The sequence below is a fragment of the Suncus etruscus genome, chromosome 6 (genome assembly GCF_024139225.1).
Source record: "Suncus etruscus isolate mSunEtr1 chromosome 6, mSunEtr1.pri.cur, whole genome shotgun sequence".
NCBI lineage: Eukaryota > Metazoa > Chordata > Mammalia > Eulipotyphla > Soricidae > Suncus > Suncus etruscus.
In genome coordinates, this window is record NC_064853.1 from 72,931,554 (window position 1) to 72,955,475 (window position 23,922).

Sequence of the window (23,922 nt, forward strand, 5' to 3'; positions counted from 1 at the left end):
TATTTCTGAGCAGACAGCCAGGAGTAACCCCTGAGCAATGCCGGGTGTGACCCAAAAAAAAAAAAAAAAGAGCAACGTTATTTAAAGAAGAGAAAGAAAAAAGAAAAGTTGAGAAAGAAATTAGAAAAGAAATACAATGGCAAACACATTTGTGAAAATTATTGTATCTCCAATGAAGACATTAATACCATACATAGCAGAAGGTTTAGTAAGCTCTTGTTGTTAGTTGTGTAAGTAAGAGCAACGTTATTTAAAGAAGAGAAAGAAAAACAAGTTGAGAGAGAAATTAAAAAGGAAATACAATGGCAAACACATTTGTGAAAATTATTGTATCTCCAATGAAGACATTAATACCATACATAGCAGAAGGTTTAGTAAGCTCTTGTTGTTAGTTGTGTAAGAGCAACGTTATTTAAAGAAGAGAAAGAAAAAAGAAAAGTTGAGAGAGAAATTAAAAAGGAAATACAATGGCAACACATTTGTGAAAATTATTGTATCTCCAAAGAAGACATAAATACCATACATAGCAGAAGGTTTAGTAAGCTCTTGTTGTTAGTTGTCCGTTCTGTTAAATTGGTGCATTCTTATATGGATGAAAATAATCAAACAAATGAAGTTGTCCAGGATTTCAAAGCACTATTACTGAAACTGTAGCTTTTGTGGTGTCTGTTCTCCGCCATCATACCTCTTAGAATAAGGAGGATGGGGAGTGGGAAGGGCGCCTGCTCTCACTCCAAAAATCCTCTGGTGGGGGCTGAAGAAATAGCACAATGGTAAGGCATTTGCCTTGCACACAGCAGATCCACGACAAAAGGTGGTTCGATTCTTGGCATCTCATATAGGCCCCGTGCCTGCCAGGAGCAAAGGAGCAATTTCTGAGCACAGAGCCAGGAGTAACCCCTGAGCACTGCTGGGTGTGACCCAAAAACCAAACAACAGCAGCAACAACAACAACAAAACCCCCAAAAAACCAGCAACAACAACAACAAAAACCCTCTGGTGATATCAGCCTGAATATGGTCATACCTGAAGTTTGATCAGATTGGTGTCCCCGAAAAGAATCATAGAGGAGTGGTGAGGCAGGGCCAGAGAGAAAGCAGTGATTTTGGGTGATGAATGCATAGGTGTGATTTAAGCAGGATGGGGTGGCCCCCTTCTCCTTGTGAGATGACCAGCTTTCTGCTGTGTGTCCAGTGTACCCATAATCTTCCACAGCCTGGTTTATATGTCTTTCAAAATATAAAAGAATGAAACCAATATCTCTAATTCCAGAGGTCTGACTTTGACAACTGCGACTGAGCATAACTTCTCGAACCGCACTGAAAGACTCTATCCGAGGATTTGTCCAAGGATCTGAGCAAAAACCAAGACCACTAATTGCAGAAGACTGATTACAACAACAATGGAACAGAACTTCTAGAACCATAAAGAAAAATCTCTCTCCTAGCCTTCATCTTATGACCTATGCAAATACCAAGATCTCTAGCTACAGAGGCCTGATGTTATCATTCACAACTGAGCAGAAAGTTTCCTGGCTTCAGCAAAAGGCTTCGGAGATGTGAAAAATGTGAAAATGAGTGTTAATGGAGCCTGTAGTAGTTTCCATGGCAGTATGCTTCAAGAGAAACCCTGTATCTCTTAGGCCAAGGGAATTCCCTTTCCAATTTCTCCAATACTTACTGTGCTTATGCAAAAAAGAACGGGGGGGGGGGCGGAGAGATAGCATGGAGGTAAGGCGTTTGCCTTTCATGCAGAAGGTCATCGGTTCGAATCCGGCGTCCCATATGGTCCCCTGTGCCTGCCAGGAGCATTTTCTGAGCATGGAGCCAGGAGTTTCCCCTGAGCACTGCCGGGTGTGACCCATAAACCACACGCACAAAAAAAGGCAAAACAAAAAAGAAGGGGGACGGAGGGAGGAGGAGAAAGGGAGGATGAGGGAGGGAGGAAAAGGGAAGGAGGGAGGAGGGAGGGATGAGAGGGAGGGGGAGAGAAAAGAGGGGAGGAAGGAAGGAGGAGGGGAGGGAGGAAGGGGAGGAAGGAGGGGGAGGGAGGAATAAAAAGGAAGGAGGGGGAGAGGGAAGAGAAGGGAGGGAAGAGAGGGGAGGGAAGAGGGAGGAGAGAGGTGGGGAAGACGGAGGGGAGGAGGGGGAGGAGTAGGAGGAGATGGGAAGAAGAAGGAGGGGGAGGGAGGAGGGCCAAAAATCAAAAAATAAGATAAAATTATATAAAACCCAAACCTTCAATGTCCTAGCAGCTACATCTGATTAGAACTTCTTCATCCCTTCTAAAATTTTTTCTAGATCACCTTTTTTTTTTTTTTTTTTTTTGTATTCTTAGAAGGAAAGACAGGCCTAGATTCCAAAAGTTACCTCCTGATAACTAATAGTATTTTTTCCCCAACTCCAATCTCTTCCTAGGGAAGAGATGGAGGAGGGGGAAGGGAGGAGGGGGATGGACGGAGGAGGGGGAGGGAGGAAGGTAAAGAGGAGGAGGAGGAGGAGAAGGAAGAGAAGAAGAAGGAGGAGGAGGAGGAAGAAGAGGAAGAAGAAGAAGAAGAAGAAGAAGAAGAAGAAGAAGAAGAAGAAGAAGAAGAAGAAGAAGAAGAAGAAGAAGAAGAAGAAGAAGAAGAAGAAGAAGAAGACACAAACCTTAAGTAGTTGCTGGTTTGTGTGGTTTTTGACTTTTTTTGTTTTTGTTGTTGTTTCATCCTTTTTTTGTTTTTTGTTTTGTTTTGTTTTGGGGGGCCACACCTGGCAGTGCTCAGGGGTCACTCCTGGCTGTCTGCTCAGAAATAGCTCCTGGCAGGCACGGGAGACCATATGGGACACCTGGATTCCAACTAACCACCTTTGGTCCTGGATTGGTAGCTTGCAAGGCAAATGCCGCTGTGCTATCTCTCCGGGCCCGCCCCTTTTCATTTCTTATATTTCCAATAGAACCACTTTACTGAAATCATCTTGCTCAGACTCATAATTTGAGGGGGAAAAATGGACGGTACCAGGACTAGACAGTCATATGAACATTTAGTGGAAATAAAAAATGATCAGACTTGAACACTAAACCCAAAGTCAATGACAACAGAATCAATACCCAATCTACAGCAAGCTGTACAAGTAGGGACCAGTTTCACTAGCATTCTGGGGGTACAAGAGAAGTGGGATGCATGCTGGGAAAAGGAGTGGAGGGAGGACAACATTGATGGTGGAAATTCCTCTTATTTATTATCACTATGTACCTTGAATATTACTCTGAAAGATTTGTAACACACTTTGGCCACAATAAAAATTTAAAAAGAGATATAAAAGAATGAGTCTCTGGAGCTAGCCTGGTGTGAACGTGGTGACCTAAATTTTTAAAGTTTCTCTCCTTTTTTTTTTAACTTATCCTTGAGTTCACTGATTTAATATTTTACTCCCTGCCATTCTGCTGTTCAGCACCTCTATTATGTTTTCTTGTAAGTTTTTCAGCTACTTCATTCCATCCTAGTTAGGTCAACCCTAGTCCTACTCACTAGACCATGTCAAGCCAGGGATCAAACCGGGGGTTCCAGCATTTAATGCCTGCATGTGTTCCACCCCTTTGGGCTCTGTCCCCAGCCACAGTTAGTCTTCTTTAACTCAATAATTTCTGATAAGAATTTTCTCTGCCCTTGCTAAAGTTCTCTTGTGTTGATTGCCCCATTTTGATCCTTTCTGGAGGCATCATTGGGAAAACAGGAATGGGATTCCTCAGTAGTTATTTGATCACCTCTCTCCAACCGCTTTCTTCTGATGAATGGTCTGACTTATGTACTTTGCTTACATTCTTGTTTAGTTTTTTATTTTGGGGTGCCACACCCAGCAGTGCTCAGGGTTACTGCTGGTTCTGCATCTAGAAATTAATCCTGGCAAAACTAGAAGGATTCTAGGGGATGCTGAGGACCTAACCCGGGTCTCTTGCTTGCAAGGCAAGCTCATTACCTGCTGCACTATCTCTCTGGCCCCACTTTACAGGTTATTATTTGCATTTCTTTTTTCCCTTTGTTTTTAGGCCACACCAGAGGGGCTTAAGGCTTACTCCTAGCTCTTTGCACTCTAGGATCATGCCTGGCTCTGCACTCTGGGATCGCTCCTGGCAGTGCTCACTCCTGGCAATGCTTAGGGGACCAAATGGGGTGCCCAGAATTGAAACAGATTTGGCCATGTGCAAGTCAAGCATTTGCCAAGTTATACTATTTCTCTGTCCCAGTTTGAACTAACTCTTATGTAAGCAGATTGGTCAGGCTTGGGCTATGCCTCCTCCCCTTGCCACCTGGTAGGGAAAACACTGATCACCTTCTTGCCCTTGTCATCTTCTGCTGAGATTACTTAGAGCTTTGTCTACACAAGGGAGAAATAAGGAATCTACATACTTCCATGACTGTGACTTTAAATGATGGAATGCCATAGTAGTTGAGAATAACATAAGGAACTGTGCTACGATTTGTTCATTTTCCCCCAAAGGGAAAAGTGAGTGTTTTCAAACCTGCAGAGTATCCAGTGTTAAGATAAAGCTACCAATGTTGAGATATTATCATTAAACCTATTTTTCCCCACTAGAATTCAAAGAACTTCTTTCTGTACAAGCAAGCTATGCAAAATATTGGTTAGGGCTGAGTCTTGGTCAACCTTACCCAAGAGCATCTACAACATTCATCTTTTAGTTTTGTTTTGTTTTTGTTTTTGGGCCACACCCATTGACACTCAGGAGTTACTCCTGGCTAAGCACTCAGAAATCGCTCCTGGCTTGGGAGGGGACCATCTGGGAAGCCGAAAGATCAAAACACGGTCCATCCTAGGCTAGAGCTTGCAAGACAGACGCCTTACCTATAACGCCACCACTCCGGCCCCTCAACATTCATCTTTTAAGTGCTTTTCTATTTGTCCATATTGTGCCAATGTAAGTGACAGGAGGTAAATCTCTTAAAAAATAAATTTAAGAGTCTGGAGTCATAGATAGCACAGTGCGTAGGGCATTTGTCTTGTACACAGCCGACTCTGGATTGATCCCCAGCATCCCATATGGTCCCCTGAGCCTGCCAGGAGTGATTTCTGAGAGCAGAGCTAGGAAGTAAACACTGAGCATTGCCGGGTATGACCCAAAGACCAAAAGAATACATAAATAAATAAATAAATAAACAAACAAACAAACAAATAAGAGGCAGGAATGATAGTGCAACAGGTAGGGGTTTGATCCCCAGCATCCTATATTGTCTCCTGAGCCTGCCAGGAGTAAACCCTAAGCATCACTGGGTATAGCCCCCACCTTCCAAAAAATGTAAGGGCTAGAGTGATAGCACAGCAGCTGGGTCTTTGCCTTACATGTGGCTGACCCCAGCATCCCATATGATCCACTGAGCACCACTAAGAATGACCCCTGAGTGCAGAGCCAAGAATAAGTTCTGAGCCATGCCAGGTGTGGCCCCAAACCAATAAATAAATAAGTTAAATGTCATTTCAAAGTCAAGCATTACTTAATAAATTCAAGCACCAAGCACATGTTACTTATTTATTTTTGTCTCATATTTTTTGTTTTGAGTTTTCTTGGGAGAGGGCGTGAACCATAACAGGGGGTACTCAGAACTTATCCTGACTCTGTGCTCAGCAATCTCTCCTGGTTGGCTCAGTGGACCATATTTAGTGCATATATATTCATATATGTGAACAACATATAGTTATATATTACAAAATTATAGGCATTGGGACCAGAGTGATAACACACTGGGTAGAACATTTGCCTTGCACACAGCTGACCTGGGTTCAATCCCTAGGATCCCATATGGTCCCCCAAGATTGCCAGGAGTAATTTCTGAGCTCAGAGCCAGGAACAACCACTGAGCATCACTGGATATTAGTTAAAGGTCTACTAAGATCTAGTATAATGACAAAAACAAAAAAACAAAAACAAAAAATATTACAAGTATTATATATTAGATAATAAAATGATTATTGCTGTGAAGTGAAGCTAAAAGAGAAATTTGTTAAAGAGGGATGGAGAGCCAAACTGATATACAGTCAACAGAATTCTTTGAGTGACTGATCCACCTTCAAAGGTTCGGTTTCATTTTATATAGTTTATACAAGTTACATGCACAGTAGGAAAGTTTAATTGTATTTTAGAAGGGCCAGAGAGATAGTACAGAGATTAAGGTGCTTACCTTGCATGCTACTTTCCCATCACATCATATTGCCCCTGAGCATCACCAGAAGTGATCCCTAATCACAGAGCCAGAAATAATCCCTGAGCATAGCTAGCTGTGATCCAAAAGCCCTAAAATAAATAAGTTAAAGATATTTAGTTGATTTCTAACAGTTTCAATTAAGAAAATAAGTTGGGGCCCAGAGAGATAGCACAGCAGTGTTTGCCTTGCAAGCAGCCAATCCAATCCAGGACCTAAGGTGGTTGGTTCGAATCCCAGTGTCCCATATGGTCCCCTGTGCCTGCCAGGAGCTATTTCTGAGCAGACAGCCAGGAGTAACCCCTGAGCACCGCCGGGTGTGGCCCAAAAACAAAACAAAACAAAAAAAAAAAAGAATTGAGGCCCTTCTCTTATGCTACTTGCAAACATGACAAGGGCTGCTCTGAGTGGGCAATTCTGGGTATGCTCAGTCGTGGAAAACCAAAACCACGGTTTCTCTCTAAGACCTGGGTTTTTTCTTGGGAAGTGAAGAACACACCCTGGGGTGGAGAACAGGTAGGACAAGGAAGCAATCCAAAACACGATTAAATAGGAAGGTACTTCAATCCAATGAGTGACAAGCACCAGCAAAGAATTATTCTGAAAAAAAATGAAGACTGGTTATTTCAATAAGATACAACTCAATAGATTTAGCCATATTTTACATGCAGGGGCCCAGGTTTGCTCCCTTGTACTACATGGTTCCTCAACAGTGCCAGAAGCAACCTCCAAATAACATAGCCTAGAGTAGATCTTGAGCACCATTGGATTTATTCAAAGATCCAAGAGGAAAAGAATTCAATCATACCATACAACAAAAGTACCAATATTTCATGTGTGTGTGTATTTAGTTATTTTTTTCTTCATGGTGCTTAATTATTTTCCCCTCAAATATTTTTTATTTCTGGCCAGAGAAATAGTACAGTGGGTAAAGTACTTGTGTTAAATTCAGCTGACTGATTCTATCTCAGGCATCCACCCTCAGATCACTCCACCCTCCTGGAGTGATCCCTGGTTACAGCTGGTGTGACCCAACCCTCCACCCTCCAAAAGAAAAAAGAACAAGAAAATTATCTTCTCTCCAGGTTTATAGAGGTATAGCTTACAAATTTCTATATCTTTAAGATGTACAATGTGATGAGTTGATGTACCTATGTAGAACGAAATAATTACTGAAGTAAAAACTCAGTTACTTCACAATCACTTTGCGTGTATGCATATGTGTGCATGAGCATGCATGGCATTGGGTGGAAAGGGAGGTATGAAAACATATTTAAGGATGCTGAGAGTTGGCGTCAGATAGTAGCATAATGGGTCAGATGTTTGTCTTGCATGTGGCTGACTGGTCCTCCCAAATGGTCCTCCCAGCCTGCCAGGAGTAATTTCTGGGTGCAAATCAGGAATAACCCTTTAGCTTCACTGGATATGAAAAAAAAAAAGAATGCTGATAAGCACATTAAAATGGTGAAATTCTATACATACAGATAAGTTCTTATCTAATAGAGATGGGAACACACAAAACTTGTAGTGCAATTGGACCTTACACACTAAACATTGACATAATGACCTGGCACAGGCCTCAGAAGAATGGGCATTCTCCATTCACCCCTGAACTAGGGAAACCACCTATGAATCATCCAACATTGTCTATAACATCACCTGGAAGCAATCCTCTACCAGGGAAGACCCTACTGCTGCTCTGACATCGACCTACTCAAAAGAGATTTCCCTTAACACTGAGAAGACTTAATAACAATAATGTCCTGCTTACTGGACAGGACTCTCTGCATTGCCCTTTAATTGTGAGGTGAAACTAGAGAACGCTCAATACCAGCCTGACTTCAATGTATGATATGCAGATTCCAGGATCTTTTGCCAACAACAGAGACTGTTTGAAAAATAAAACTGTATTGGCACTACAGACAAGGACTTGGATTAGACAAACTATTTTTGCTAGAGTCTAGAGCTGGTCTTATGGCAGGAAACTTCAGGGGTAGGGTCTCCTTGTATTTAGGCCAAGGCCTTTCCTTTCCATGTCACCCATATTTTGGTGGGCCTATGCAAACAATAATTGCCACTCTAACACCATTTTTACTTTGCTCCTTTGAGTCTAAACCTTAAATAAAATAAAAACCTACTTAAACTTTTGAGGTTAACATAAACTAATATGCATATGCATGGAAATATAAAAAATACTATGCCTTCAATGTTTAATAAGTTACACAAATATCATGGCTTTAAATTGCTTTGTGTACCACTAAGAAATGTTATAATGTACATCTAGAGACTTGAGGGACAAAGTAATTGTACATGGGTTCTGTTTTATTTCTTCTTAATGTTCCTTGACTGTATATTCAAAATTAAGGTGTCAGCAACAGGATTTCTTCTGAGAATTCTGTTTATTGATGATTGTCCTTCCATGGTAAATTTACCTTGTCCTCTTCCTTTGCATCATTGTTCTCATAATTAAAAATAAAAAAAAAATGCTGAGAGTTGCCCACTCTCAAGATTTAAACTAGGAGTGTTCCCACCAACACTAGATGCTAGGTTTCCCAAATAACCACCACTGAACGATACACTTTGAAAGTGTTCACTTTACCCTAGTTTAGTGGATTCAAAGTTAGGCCACTATATCTGATCCCCCAAATTCTGCCAAAAGTGATCACTGAGCATAGAAATAAGGGTAAACCCTGAGCACTACTGGCTGTGGCCCAAGAACAAAATTAATAAGTCAAGCAAGCAAAACAAAAAGAGTAAAACAAAGCAAAATTATTAGGGCCTGGAGAGATAGTATAGAGGTCTAGATGCTTTCCTTGTATGCAAACAACTCCATTTGATCCTTGGAATCATATAATGGTTCCAGAACACCACTAGGAATAATCACTGAACACAAAGCAAAAAGTAAATCCTAATCATCATTGAATCTCTCACCACCACCACTACCAAAAAAAAAAGAAACTAACTTAATGGTACATAAAATTATCTTAATTAAGCTGTTTGTTTTTAGGGGGAAATGGAAGTACACCCAGCTGTGTTCAAGGGTTACATCTTGCTCTTCACTGAGGAATCACTCCTGGTGGTATGTAGGGAACCATATGTGTATGATGATATGTCAAACCCAGATCACCAAGATGCAAGGTAAGCACCCTACCTACCTACTTTACTATTATCTCTCCACTCCCTCAGTCAACTTTTTTAGAAAGTTATTTATTTATTTATTTATTTTTGGTTTTTCGGGCCACACCCGTTAGATGCTCAGGGGTTACTCCTGGCTACGCACTCAGAAATTGCCCCTGGCTTGGGGGGACCATATGGGACACCAGGGGATCGAACCGTGGTCCTTTCCTTGGCTAGTACTTGCAAGGCAGACACCTTACCTCTAGCGCCACCTCGTCGGCCCCAGAAAGTTATTTATTAAAGATGAATTGAGTCTTCACAATGATCCTATGAAATAAATGTTGCTCTTTTTCCCATTTAACAGATGAGGACTCTGAGGCACAGAAAGATTAATTTGTCTTGAGACCACAGCAAGACATTAGACTTATTAGTTGAATTTTAACTTGCTTCCAACAGAAAATTTGTGTGATTTAAAAGTTTGAAGAAGAAAAAAAAAGTTTAAAGAAGGAACCAGAGAAATGGGAGAAATGGTGGGCAATATAAGGAAACAGAGATTCTTTTTTTTTTTTTTGGGGGGGGGGCCACACCCTGCATTGCTCAGGGGTTACTCCTGGCCGTCTGCTCAGAAATAGCTCCTGGCAGGCACGGGGGACCATATGGGACTCCGGGATTCAAACCAACCACCTTTGGTCCTGGATGGGATACTTGCAAGGCAAACGCCGCCACTGTGCTATCTCTCCGGCCCGAAACAGAGATTCTTAAGGCCCTCCATCAGCCTTAAGTGTGATTCTGTCCCTTTACTGGTGAAACTAGCAGTTACCAGACACCTGCCTTATCTAACTGCCACTGGAGGGCAGTTAGCCTGGGGGTTTATAAAATTGGGCTGAAGTGCTAGGGGCTGTCACTGCCTTCTGCTGGATTGTTCCTGCTGGATAGTGGCTGCTGAATTGCTGAAGAAACTGTTTGCTGGACTTCCTGCTTCTGCTGCCTTTTGCTGCCTCTCCTACAATTCCAGGTCTGACAGGTAGGATATATGCCTTGCAAGCAGCCAACCAGGTTTGATTCACCCCATCATATATGATCCCTCAAGATCTTCCAGGAATGATCCACGAGCATAGAACCAGTAATAAGACTTGAGCTCCACAGGGTGTGACGCATTCCCACCCTTCCAATAAAAATCTTAAAGCAGAGAACATGTATCTTCCCTCAGTCAATAGGTACAGAAACAATAAACATTTAGAATATTCCCATTCCATTTACCTAAAAAGAATGGAAGGAGAAATTGACAAGCAAGGGATAGGGAGGGAAACTTAAATGAATACATGATGAAACCATGGAGAAAGGAATAAAACAAGAGAATGACAAATATGATAGGTTCTCTTGAGCACTTCTGAGGTAACCACATCTGATTCACAGGGTTGCTCTCTAAAAGTCAACCTGAGAGGGAGATGTCCACTCCCATACTCCTTTGGGTTTCTGTTTTCAGGTTTCCATTCCTAACTTTAAAGGCAGACCCCATCCTTGAGGTTTTTCTCAAAACTCAGGTTTTCAGCAGAGTTTGGGAGCAGGGTTTCTGAGCTTACTCAGAATCAGTATAGACTGGGAACAATCCGTTGCCCTTGAAAGGATGTACACCAGAGTCTGATATAAGATGATTCCTGGGAGCCTTGGGTCCCTTGAATCAGAAGATAGGGACCTGGGGCCGGCGAGGTGGCGCTAGAGGTAAGGTGTTTGCCTTGCAAGCACTAGCCAAGGACGGAGCGGTTCGATACCCGGGTGTCCCATATGGTCCCCCCAAGCCAGGGGCAATTTCTGAGCTCTTAGCCAGGAGTAACCTCTGAGCATCAAATGGGTGTGGCCCAAAAAACAAACAAACAAACAAACAAACAAAAAAGAAGATAGGGACCTGAGGCCAGAGCAATAGCATAGCGGTCGGGCATTTGCTTTGCATGCAGACTACCTGGGACAGACCTAGCTTCAATCCCTGGCATCCCATATGGTCCCCTGAGCCTGCCAGGAGCGATTTCTGAGTGCAGAATCAGGAGTAAACCCTGAACTCCACCAGGTGTGGCCCCCAAAACCACACACACACAAGATAGGGACCCCCACTTCTGCTGATGGGAGCAATGGAATATTCTTGTCTCTGCTGCCATTGCCTGAAGTGGCCCTGAAGTTTCTCTTTGCGCATTTAGGCAATGTCTGTTCACAGCTGAATGGGTCTTTCAGTCACAATATGACTGGTGCCCAAACTCTTGATATAAGTTCTTGAAATACTTGGTGTGACTGAGTTCTTCTGAATTTAAAATTCAGTCCCATGATCATAAAACAAATGTTAACATTATCCCAATGAATGGAAGAAAAAAGTTAGTAGATTTTTTTCATGTAGTTTCAGCTGCTGTAAATGTGTGGATTATTGTTGAATAATAATCACTTTAAGCACATCCCCACATGTTTTCAAAAACACAAAACAGCTGAAATGCTATGTGCTCCCTGACAGAAATATTAGTTGAAACAATTTCAGCTCTACCTGCTCTAACTGAATGGATGTGAGCCCCATCTCTCAGCAACTGCACCCCCAGAGAGAGAAGGCTTGGCAAAAGTTCTGCTGAGTGTGCACAGAAAGGTATGTGTCTCTGTGTAAACTCTGCTAGTACAGATGGTGACATGGTGGTTGCCTTGTTAAAAAGGTGGAGAGGGCATTTTATTGGAGAAGGGAGGTAACAATCAATGGGTGTTTGTTTTGTATTTATATTTGGTTTTTTGTTTGTTTGTTTTGGTTTTTGGGCCACACCCGGCAGCAGTGCTCAGGGGTTACACCTGGTTATCTGCTCAGAAATAGCTCCTGGCAGGCACAGGGGACCATATGGGACACCGGGATTCCAACCAACCACCTTAGGTCCTGGATTGGATTGGCTACTTGCAAGGCAAACACCACTGTGCTATCTCTCCAGCCTCTGTATTTATATTTGTTATCCCTCCCTAGGCTAAATGCTAATCTTACCTGATGGTCAGACCAGCCCACATCTGGGAGGGGTCTATGGAAGGTAACAAAGGGGTTGTCTGAGGAGTTATAGGGGGATTTAGTGACAGTGGCTGAAGGAGAAGCCTGAGGAGAAGAAGCAGGATGGAGAGATGGGAAATGGTTGGGTGCAGAAATGGTTTAGCTTAGAAACCACACATGGTGGCTAGGGCCTTATAATAAAGCTACTGGTCTCCTGACTTCAACTGACTGCTTGTGAATCATTTTCTCGCCGTTATTCTGAACCCTCAGACCTGCCAGTAGGAAAGGGGTGCAGGTGCCAGGCAGGCCTAGAAAGGCCTCATCACCCAACCACTATATTCTGTCACCATTAAGGACTCTTACTAATTAATATTTAATTCAACAATATTTATGTTTGATTGAAGTTCTGTTCAAAATCTTATGTAAGATTATGAACAAAAAAGATTGTACCCCGCCCCAGCTTCTTTTCTTTGGGCACCCTTCACTCAGTTTACCCCGACTCTCAGCTCATCCCCCGGACCTTTACATTTCTGTGTTCTGTTAGGCGAGCTGCTGAGTTCGATTTTGTTCACATTAAATTGTGCATATGATAAAAAAATTGTATATTATTGTTTCATCTACCAAGACTATTCTTTCTTTAGGGTGGCTATCAATAATCAGAGACATTACCATTGAAAATATATGTGGAGAAGGGCAGAAATGTTGAGACCATGACTTGGGATGCTCAGGGGCTATTCCTAGTTCTATGCTCAAGAATGAGCCTGGAAGTACTCAGAGAATTAAACAATGTGCTATGCATCAGCCACATGCAAGGCAAGCACCTTACTTTGCCTACTATATCCCAAACCATTTTAGGGGACACCAAGGTTTGAGGCTACATCTAGTAGCTACTGCTCTGTGTTCATGGATCTTTTCTGGAGGTGCTTGGGCCACTCCTGGTGGTACTTGATGGACCACATGTGGTATCAGTAATCCAACTAGGATCAGCTACCAATTAAGCAAGAAGCTTATTTTCTGTTCTGTCTGTCTGTTTGTCTTTGTCTCTCTCACACACACCCCATATTGATTAACATTTCTTTTTGCTTTGTTTTTGTATGGGGGCCATACCCTATAATGCTCAGGAGCTGTTCCTTACTCTGTTACCAGGAGCTCAGGAGCAACTACTGGTGTTGCTCAGAGGATCATATAAAGTACTAAAGTTTGGGGCCGGAGCGGTGGTGAAAGTGGTAAGGCATCTATCTGCCTTGCCCACGATAGCTTGGGACAAACTGCGGTTCAATTCCCCCGCATTCCATATGGTCCCCCATGCCAGGGGTGATTTCTGAGCACATAGCCAGGAGTAATCTCTGAGTGTCGCCAAAACCAAAAATAAATAAATAAATAAAGTACTAGGGTTCAAACCAGGATTAACTACATGCAAGACAAACACTTTACCTCCTATACTACATCTCTGGACCCCAAAGGATTTTTTTGTTGTTTTCCTTCTTATTTTTTTGTTTATTTATTTTAGAGTCACACATTGCAATGCTCAGGGATTATGCCTGATATTGTGCTCAGTAGGTACTCTTGGTGGTGCTCAGGGAACCATGAGTTTGAATGGGGTCTCCCACATCCAAAGCAATAGAAGCATGCCAAATATGTTAACAGTCCATTGAGCTACCGTATTTTCCGGCATATAAGACGACTTTTGAAACAAAAAAATGTCAACCACCTTGCTTTACTTATTTCCTTCTTTCCCTTCCTTCCTTCCTTCCTTCCTTCCTTCCTTCCTTCCTTCCTTCCTTCCTTCCTTCCTTCCTTCCTTCCTTCCTTCCTTCCTTCCTTCCTTCCTCCCTCCCTCCCTCCCTCCCTCCCTCCCTCCCTCCCTCCTTCCTTCCTTCCTTCCTTCCTTCCTTCCTTCCTTCCTTCCTTCCTTTCTTTTCCTTTTGGGGAAATTACTTGCAATCATGAGGAAAAAAAATCTCCCCAATACTCCCAGTTTCTTTTTTTTTTTTTTTTTTTTTTGGTTTTTGGGCCACACCCGTTGACGCTCAGGGGTTACTCCTGGCTATGCGCTCAGAAGTTGCTCCTGGCTTGGGGGACCATATGGGACGCCGGGGGATCGAACCGCGGTCCGTCCAGGCTAGCGCAAGCAAGGCAGGCACCTTACCTCTAGCGCCACCGCCCGGCCCCAATACTCCCAGTTTTTACTTCATTTTATATTTTTGCCATAAAGATCTCCCATGTTACTAGCATCTTTTCTGTGCCATCTGCGTGTTCTGATGTGAGTTCTTCAGAGCAACTGAAGCAGACAATGACGTCCATCTGTCTTGCTATCTACAACTCTCTTGCCCTCATGAACTACAAGCCGCGGCTTTTTGCCAAACAGCCAAAAAAAAAATGTCAACCAAATATCGGGGTCATCTTATATGCCGAGTATATCCCAAAAAATGTTTCAATATGCCGCTAATCGAGAATTGTCTGAATATTGCCACAAAACGAATTTTCCAACTCCATCCTGCACCGATCACTGCAAGGCTGCTCGGACCGCCTCTCTAACTCAGCCAATCCAAGCAGGCTTTTGATGCATGCAAATTAGACAATGTTCTACACTGTAAAAAGCCTGCTCAGATTGGCCAGAGTCAGAGAGGAAGTCTATTACAGTATAACCTTTGAACCTTTGCTTGTTGTGATTGGCTCACTGTGGTACATACAGTTGCAGCACAGGAATGTTCTGTCTGATACAGCGAATATAGGCCTAAACCTATGTTTTAACTGCAAAATTAGGGGGTCGTCTTATACGCCCAGTTGTCTTATACGCCGGTAAATACGGTATATTCCAAAGCATGTAAAATATGTTAATAGCCCCTTGATCTATGTTCCAGGCCCTTAAATGTCTTGATTAGGAATTGTATGCAGGCACTTTTAATACAATACTCCCTCAGAAGTGCTTACAGAGGGGCTACTCATGGTGATGCTTAGAGCACCAACAGCTACCTATGACAGTACTTAAGGAACTGGATGGGTACCAAGGATTACACATGTTAGGTATGTGCTCTACCACCTGGAATTAGCTCCTTAACTCTGTCCAGACATTTAAAGCATAAAGTTTGACACCCAAATATTAGACAGGCTCTAGGGAGTTACTTCAATAGACTGAACACATGCTTTGCCAGCTAAAGAGTTGGGTTTGAGCTTTGTCATCATATGCTCCCCTGAGCACCAAATAGAGTAACTCCTGGATCCAGAGTTGAGAGTAGAAACTAAATACAGCCAGGTGTGCTCCCAAAATAAAAAAATGAAAAACAAACCCCAAGAAAATTTTTCAGAAAAGACCCAAGAATTGGGTTGGTGACCAAAAGTGTTTGACTTTCAAGCACAAGTATGATGCCTGGTGCTATCCACCATGGTGCCAGTAGCTCTTCTGTCTGGAATCCTTGGCTCTTTAATAGTGAACAGTCTCCAGTGCATGGTCAGGTACATACAGGAAGAGATAACAGGCGAATAATACAGATGAAAGATCTGGGAGCACCACAAGTGGGTAATTATTAGCACCATTGAGGCACTGGTGAGAATGACAACCAGAATGGGCAAGAACACAAGCCCATGCGGGTGACTTTCAGCGAGTACAGAGACCAAGGATGCAAGACCCACAGCCAAGTCTGTGCAGTTCCCCTGCCTGATCATGACAACGATGACAGCAATAACAACAACAAAGGGGAGAGGAAGAAATTAGAGACAGGAGATGTTCCCCACCTTGGACTAGAACTGATTCTTGGGCTTTTATATAAGACATGTGCCTCTATCATTGAGGCAAACTCCACCTAGTAATTCCATTTTTTTTTTAAATTTAATGTAGGGGGCATGTTTGAGTTCCATCCAGCTGTATTTAGTCAATACTCTGGCCTTGCACCGGGAAGTTGCTTCCTTGGTGCCATCAGGAACACATGGTGCCGAGGATCAAACTAAAGGTCAGCTATATTCAAGGCCAATGTCTTCACTCCTGTACTCTCTCCACCTGCGCTCACCCTTTGTAAACTTGGGCTTGTTATTACAAATGTTAATGTAATTTTATTTTCTTTGGTTTTGTTTTGAGCAACATTCAGTTGCGTTCAGAGCTTACTTTTGGTTCTCATTACTGGCAGTGTTCAGGGAACCATATGCAATGCCAGGGTTCAAACTCAGGATAGTATAAGGCAAGCACCTTACCTAATGTACTATTTCTCTGATTCTAATACAAATTTTGTACTTAAATTTGTCCCCAGGCTTTGTCAATTTTTCCCAAAATTTTACTGAGATATAAAATGTGTTGGTACAACTTAATTTATTTGATTTTGGGGTCACAACCAGCAGTATTCAGGGGTTTTTTCTGCTTCTTCACTCAGGATTCACTTTTAATACTCGCCGGAGAGATAGCATGGAGGTAAGGCGTTTGCCTTTCATGCAGAAGGTCATCGGTTCGAATCCCGATGTCCCATATGGTCCCCCGTGCCTTGCCAGGAGCAATTTCTGAGCTTTGAGCCAGGAGTAACCCCTGAGCACTGCCAGGTGTGACCCATAAAGCACACACACACACACAAAAAAAATATGGGCCCGAAGAGATAGCACAGCAGCATTTGCCTTGCAAGCAGCCAATCCAGGACCAAAGGTGGTTGGTTCGAATCCCGGTGTCCCATATGGTCCCCCGTGCCTGCTAGGAGCTATTTCTGAGCAGACAGCCAGGAATATCCCCTGAGCACCGCCGGGTGTGGCCCAAAAACAAAAACAAAAAACAAACAAACAAAAAAAAAACTTATTACTACACTTTTTTTTTTTGGTGCCAAAACCCGGGAACGAATTATTACTACACTTTTAATAGACTCAGAGAACTATATGGGACACAGGGAATCAAACTTTGACCAGCTGTGTGCTTAATCCAACATTTTCCTGCCTACAAGAAACATATTTGAATAGTCAAAACAAACAGACAAAATCAAAGGTTGGAGAACAATTATCCAAGCAAATAACTCCCTTAAAAATGCGTAAGTGTGGGGCCGGTGAGGTGGCGCTAGAGGTAAGGTGTCTGCCTTGCAAGTGCTAGCCAAGGATCAGGACCGCGGTTCGATCCCCCAGCGTCCCATATGGTCCCCCCAAGCCAGGGACAATTTCTGAGCTCTTAGCCAAGAGTAACCCCTGAGCATCAAATGGGTGTGGCCCGAAAAAACAAAAAAAAAAATGCTTAAGTGTGGGGTCAGAGAGATAGCATGGAGGTAAGGTGTTTGCCTTGCATGCAGAAGGACAGAGGTTTGAATCCCAGCATCTCATATGGTTCCCGAGCTGCCAGGAGCGATTTCTGAGCATAGAGCCAGAAGTAATCCCTGAGTGCTGCCAGGTGTGACCCAAAAACAAAAACAAAAAAAGAATTCTTAAGTGACCATACTAATATCAGATGACACAGACATTAGACTTACAAAAGTTAAAAGGGACAGAGACGACGGGCATTTCTTAATAATCAAGGGATATATACAACAGAAAGAAATCACACTTCTGGGGCAGGAGCAGTGGCACTAGAGGTAAAGCCTTGCAAGCACTAGCCTAGGACGGACCATGGTTCGAATCCCCAGTGTCCTATATGTTCCCCCCAAGCCAGGAGTGATTTCTGAGCGCATAGCCAGGAGTAACCCCTGAGCATCAGCGGTTGTGGCCCCAAAACAAAACAAAACAACAACAAAAAAGAAATCACACTCCTAAACATATACGCACCCAATGAGAGACCAGCAAAATATTTAAAACAATTGTTGACAAATTTGAAGTAAGACATCAATAGCAACACAATAATAGTGGGAGACCTCAATACTGCCCTGTCACCCTTGGTAGGACAACCAGTCTAAAACTTAGCAAAATATACTTGCTCTGAAGGAAGAAGTGGAAGAGAATGGTTTAGTAGATATATATGAGGATCTTTGTCTCCAGAAAATTGGATACACATTCTTCTTCAATGCACATGGGTCATTCTCCAGGACATACCATATGATGGCCCATAAAACATATCTCCATAAAATAAAAAGGAGAGAAATTATACGAACTACCTTCTCAGATCATAATGTACTAAAATTAAAAATGAACTTCAGACACAGAGGGAAACAGACACCTGGAAATTAAACGGTTCACTACTGAACAACCAGTAGGTCAAAGATGAAATCAAAGAGGAAATAAAGAGATTCTTAGAAACAAATGAGAAAGAAGATAAAAATTATCAGAATTTGTGGGACACAGCAAAAGTAGGCCTAAGAGGAAAATATATAAGCTTGAAAACACTCACCAAAAAGGAAGAAGAGACCTACATAAAAACTTAACGGCACAGCATATAAAATTGGAAAGTGTTCAAAAAAAATGAAGCAAAAATAGGCAGTCAGAAGGAAACAATAATGTTTAGAGCATGGGCCTGAGTGCAGCAGTAGGGCGCTTGCCTTGCATGTGGCTGACCCAGGAGGGACCTCAGTTAGATCCCCAGCTTCCAATATGATACCCCAAGTCAGGAGCAGTTTCTGAGAACATAGCCAGGAGTAACCCCTGAGCATAACTTGGTGTGGCCAAAAAAATAAATAAATAAATAAAAAATAAAATAATAATAATAATGTTTAGAGCAGAAATTAATCAATTGGAAATCCAAAAAACAATCCAAAAGAGTAATGAAATTAAGAGTTGAATTCTTTGAAAAAATAAACAAGATCAATAAGCCACTAGAAAAACTCACCAACAAGGAGAGAGAGAAACTTAATAAACTTAATTGGGAATGAAAAGGGTGAGATTACTACAGATACTACAGAAATTCAAATAGTAATCAGAGACTACTTTGAGGAGCTCTGTCACAAAACAAGAGAACCTGGAAGAAATGAATAAAATCTTGAAATCTTATGACCTCCCAATGTTGAATCAAGATGATCTAATATATCTAAGCATACCCATTGCACTCTAACATCTTCCCAAAAACAAAAGCCCAGACTCAGATGGATTCAAACCTTTTTTTTTTTTTTTTTTTTTTTTTTGTTTTTGGGCCACACCCGGTGACGCTCAGGGGTTACTCCTGGCTATGCGCTCAGAAGTTGCTCCTGGCTTCTTGGGGGACCATATGGGATGCCGGGGGATCGAACTGCGGTCCGTCCTAGGCTAGCGCAGGCAAGGCAGGCACCTTACCTCCAGCGCCACCGCCCAGCCCCCGGATTCAAACCTTTTAAGAGGACCTACTAACAATCCTTCTCAGGCTCTTCCAGATAATTGAAGAAACAGAAATACTCCAAAATAGTTTCTACAAAGCTAAAATCACCTTGATACCAAAAACAGACAAAGATGCCACAAAAGAGAGAGAGAGAGAGAGAGAGAGAGAGAGAGAGAGAGAGAGAGAGAGAGAACCACAGACCAATATCCCTAATGAACACAGATGCAAAGATCCATAACAAACTTTTAGCAAATAGGGTCCAACACCTCATCAAGAAGTTCATACACCATGACCAAGTAAGTTTCATTCCAGAGATGCAATGTTGGTTTAACATATGCAAGTCAATAAGTGTAATACACCATATCAACAAAAGAAAAAATAAAAATCACATGAACATATAATAGAAAAAGCATTTGATAAGGTCCAATACCCATTCATGATTAAAAAAAAACAAACTTTTGGGGCTGGAGAAATAGCATGAAGGTAGGGCATTTGCCTTGCATGCAGAAGGATGGTGGTTCGAATCCTGGCATCCAATATGGTCCTCCGAGCCTGCCAGGAACAATTTCTGAGTGTAGAGCCAGAAGTAGAGTGCTGCCCGGTGGAACCCAAAAACAAAACAAAACTAAACAAAAATTTAAAAAAAATCAACAAAATGGGAATGGAAGGATTTTTTTCTCAATATAGTCAAATCCATTTACCACAAGCCCATGGTAAATATTATACTCAATGGAGAAAAAATGAAAGCATTTCCCCTCAAATCTGGCACAAGACAAGGCTGCCCTCTCTCAGCACTCCTATTCAACATGATGCTGGGACTATTTGCCATAACAATCAGACAGGAAAATGTTATCAAGGGCATCCAGATAGAAAAGTAAGAAGTTGGGCCCGGAGAGATAGCACAGCGGTGTTTGCCTTGCAAGCAGCCGATCCAGGACCTAAGGTGGTTGGTTCGATTCCCGGTGTCCCATATGGTCCCCCGTGCCTGCCACGAGCTATTTCTGAGCAGACAGCCAGAAGTAACCCCTGAGCACCGCCGGGTGTGGCCCAAATGCCAAAAAAGAAAAGAATAGAAAAGAAAAGTAAGAAGTCAAGCTTTCACTATTTGCAGATGACATTATACTATATTTAGAAAATAATAAATACTCTACAAAAAAAGCTTCTAGAAACAATAGATTTATATAGCAAAGTGGCTGGCTACAGAACACACAAAAATCAATCATCTTCTTATACACAAATGAGAAGAAATGTACATTTAAAAAATCCCGGGCCTGGAGAGATAGCACAGCAGCGTTTGCCTTGCAAGCAGCTGATCCAGGACCTAAGGTGGTTGGTTCAAATCCCGGTGTCCCATATGGTCCCCCGTGCCTGCCAGGAGCTATTTCTGAGCAGACAGCCAGGAGTAACCCCTGAGCACCACCGGGTGTGGCCCAAAAAAAAACCAAAAAACAAACAAACAAACAAAAAAATCCCATTCACAGTATCATCACAGAAACTCAAATACCTTGGAGTCATCTTAACTAAAAAGGTGAAGGACTTATATAAAGAAAACTACAAAACACTGCTTCAAGAAATAAAAGAGGACACAAATAAGTGAAACACCCAGTTCATATATTGGGGAGATTAACATCATTAAAATGGCAATACTAGGGCCCGAAGAGATAGCACAGCGGCATTTGCCTTGCAAGCAGCCGATCCAGGACCTAAGGTGGTTGGTTCGAATCCCGGTGTCCCATGTGGTCCCCCGTGCCTGCCAGGAGCTATTTCTGAGCAGACAGCCAAGAGTAACCCCTGAGCATTGTCGGGTGTGGCCCAAAAACCAAAAAAATAAATGGCAATACTCCCCATAGCATTGTACAGATTTAATTAAATCCCTCTAAGGATAACCATGACATTTCTTTAAAGAAGCAGATCAAACTGAAATTTATTTTGAACAATAAATGTCCATGAATAGCTAAAGCACCCCTTAGGAAAAAGAAGATGAGAGGCATCACTTTCTCCAACTTTAAACTGTACTATAAAGCAATAGTCATTAAATCAGCATAGTATTGGAACAAAGGCAGACTCTCAGATTAATGAAATAGACTTGAGTAATGAGAAAATGACCCCCAGACATAAAATCAGTTAATATTTGATAAAGGGCCAAAAAATTAAAAATGGAGCAAGGAAAGCTTCTTCTATTTTTTTTTTTTTGACCGGGGGTGGAGGGTAGGGGTTCTGACACACCCAGCTGTGCTCAGGGTTTACTCCTGGCTCTATGCTCAGAAATCACTCCTGCGGGCTAGAGGACCAGATGAGATGCCGGGATTCGAGCCACCATCCATCTGCATTCAAGGTAAACTCCCTACCTCTGTACTATCTCTCTGGTCCCATGGGAAAGCTTCTTCTACAAGCGGTGTTGGGACAACTGGTCAGTCACATGCAAAAAAGTAAATTTGGACTTCTATCTAACAGCATGCACAAAGGTCAAATCAAAATTGATTAAAGACCTTAAGGTATATTATATTATATATAAATATATAATAAACAGATATGTGTATTATATAACAAATATAAAATATAATAAACATATATTATATATTTAACTATATTAACCTGAAACTATAAGCTATAGTTTACATATTATCTATATATAAACTATATAAGCTATAGAAGAAAATATAGGCAAAAACTCCATGATAGAGGCTAAAGGTATCATCAAGGAGGAAATACCACTGTCCAAACAAGTGGAAGCCAAAAAAAACAAATTGGTCTACATTAAACTTAGAAGTTTCTGCACTTCAAAGGAAACAGTGACTAGGATACAAAGGCCACCCATAATTTGTAGAATCTATCCATCCAATACCAATCAGATTAGGTGCTAATATCTAAGATATACAATAGAACTTAACAAGAATAAAACATCTAGGTGGTTGGTTCAAATCCCGGTGTCCCATATGGCCCCCCCCCGTGCCTGCCAGGAGCTATTTCTGAGCAGACAGCCAGGAGTCACCCCTGAGCACTGCCGGGTGTGGCCCAAAAAACAAAACAAAAAAAAGAATAAAACATCTATAACTGAAATCCATCAACAAACAAGCTTGTAATCATGGTGTTTAAATAGATATTAATTTAAAAAATCTAGTCCAATGAAAAAAAAATGTGGAAAAGAAATGAACAGACATTTTCTCAAAGAAGAAATATGAAATGAATCTTTGATTCAAATGCCAAATGGCATATGAGAAAATGCTTCACATCACTAATCAACAGGGAGATGCACATCAAAACAACAATGACGTATCATCTCTTGCCACAGCAACTGTCAGACATCACAAAAACCAAGAACAACACTGTTGGCATGGATGTGAGCAGAAAGAAACTCTCATTTACTCCTATGTATATTGCAGCTCTATTTACAATAGCCAGAATCTAGAAACAACCCTGGTGTCCCACAACAGATGAGTGGTTAAAGAAGCTATGACAAAGGCCCCACATTCCGAACCAGAACACCTGTGAGAAAATTCTGGGAACCAAGGCAACAGCCTAGAAGAAAGTCTACCTGGAGAGATGTGGCCAGGCCCCATAGTATCTGTATCTGACTCCTCCCAAGATCAATAGGAATTCCAAAATGTTGGGCTTTGTCTGATTTCAGCAGGCAGATAACTTTATCCTCCTCTTTGTTTCTTTTACAACTTTACCCCCTCTCTAACTGTGGTGCATCTTCTAGTGCATCTACATGAAGATATTACTACGTACATCGCTTATATTGAAGGCAGGTGAGATATAGCACTTCTATTTCTTGGACAACCTTAAATCTCAGCTAACTCAGTATAATCAATTGACAATTTTCTGGGCATACTTAAATAACACTCATGGTAAGTAAAAGAATCTAAACAAAAGATGTATCATAAGTAGCTGCTTGATATAAACAACTCAACAGATCTAGGAATCTGAACATCTATTAACGCCCACAAAATTCAAGAACAATGGGGAAACTAAGGATCTCAGCCTCAGTTGCAGAGAAGAATAGAAATCCAAACAAGGCCCCAACCTCATCAAAACTCTTGAGCACCGTCAATGAGGACCTTAAACCAACACTCACTGCACTGGCAACAGAAATTGAGCAAGTACTTGGCAGCAAAATTAAGCAATCATTAGACAAGAAATTCAACCAATTTCAAAGAATGAGATATTTCATACAAATGAAATTGAAGGAGATAAACAACACACTAGCAAGCCATAGTAGCAGAATCTCACAAAAGGAGAAGTATATAGTGAATTTGGAGACACTTCAACTATTCACCACTGGACAAATCCACTAGAAACCAAGAAATAATACAAAGAATCAAGGAAACCAGCAATGGATTCTTTAAAAAGAAAAAAGAAGACTGACATACAAGGAAAAATAAAATAAAAGTGCTCGGGGCCGGGCGGTGGCGCTGGAGGTAAGGTGCC

At 41.9% G+C, this 23,922-nt stretch overlaps 1 protein-coding gene across 2 annotated transcripts in view; it reads left to right on the forward strand.

Moving 5' to 3' along the window:
• SNX5 (sorting nexin 5) overlaps window positions 1-23,922 on the forward strand; it is a 1,173,556-nt gene that overhangs the window by 998,196 nt on the left and 151,438 nt on the right. The window lies entirely within an intron of this gene.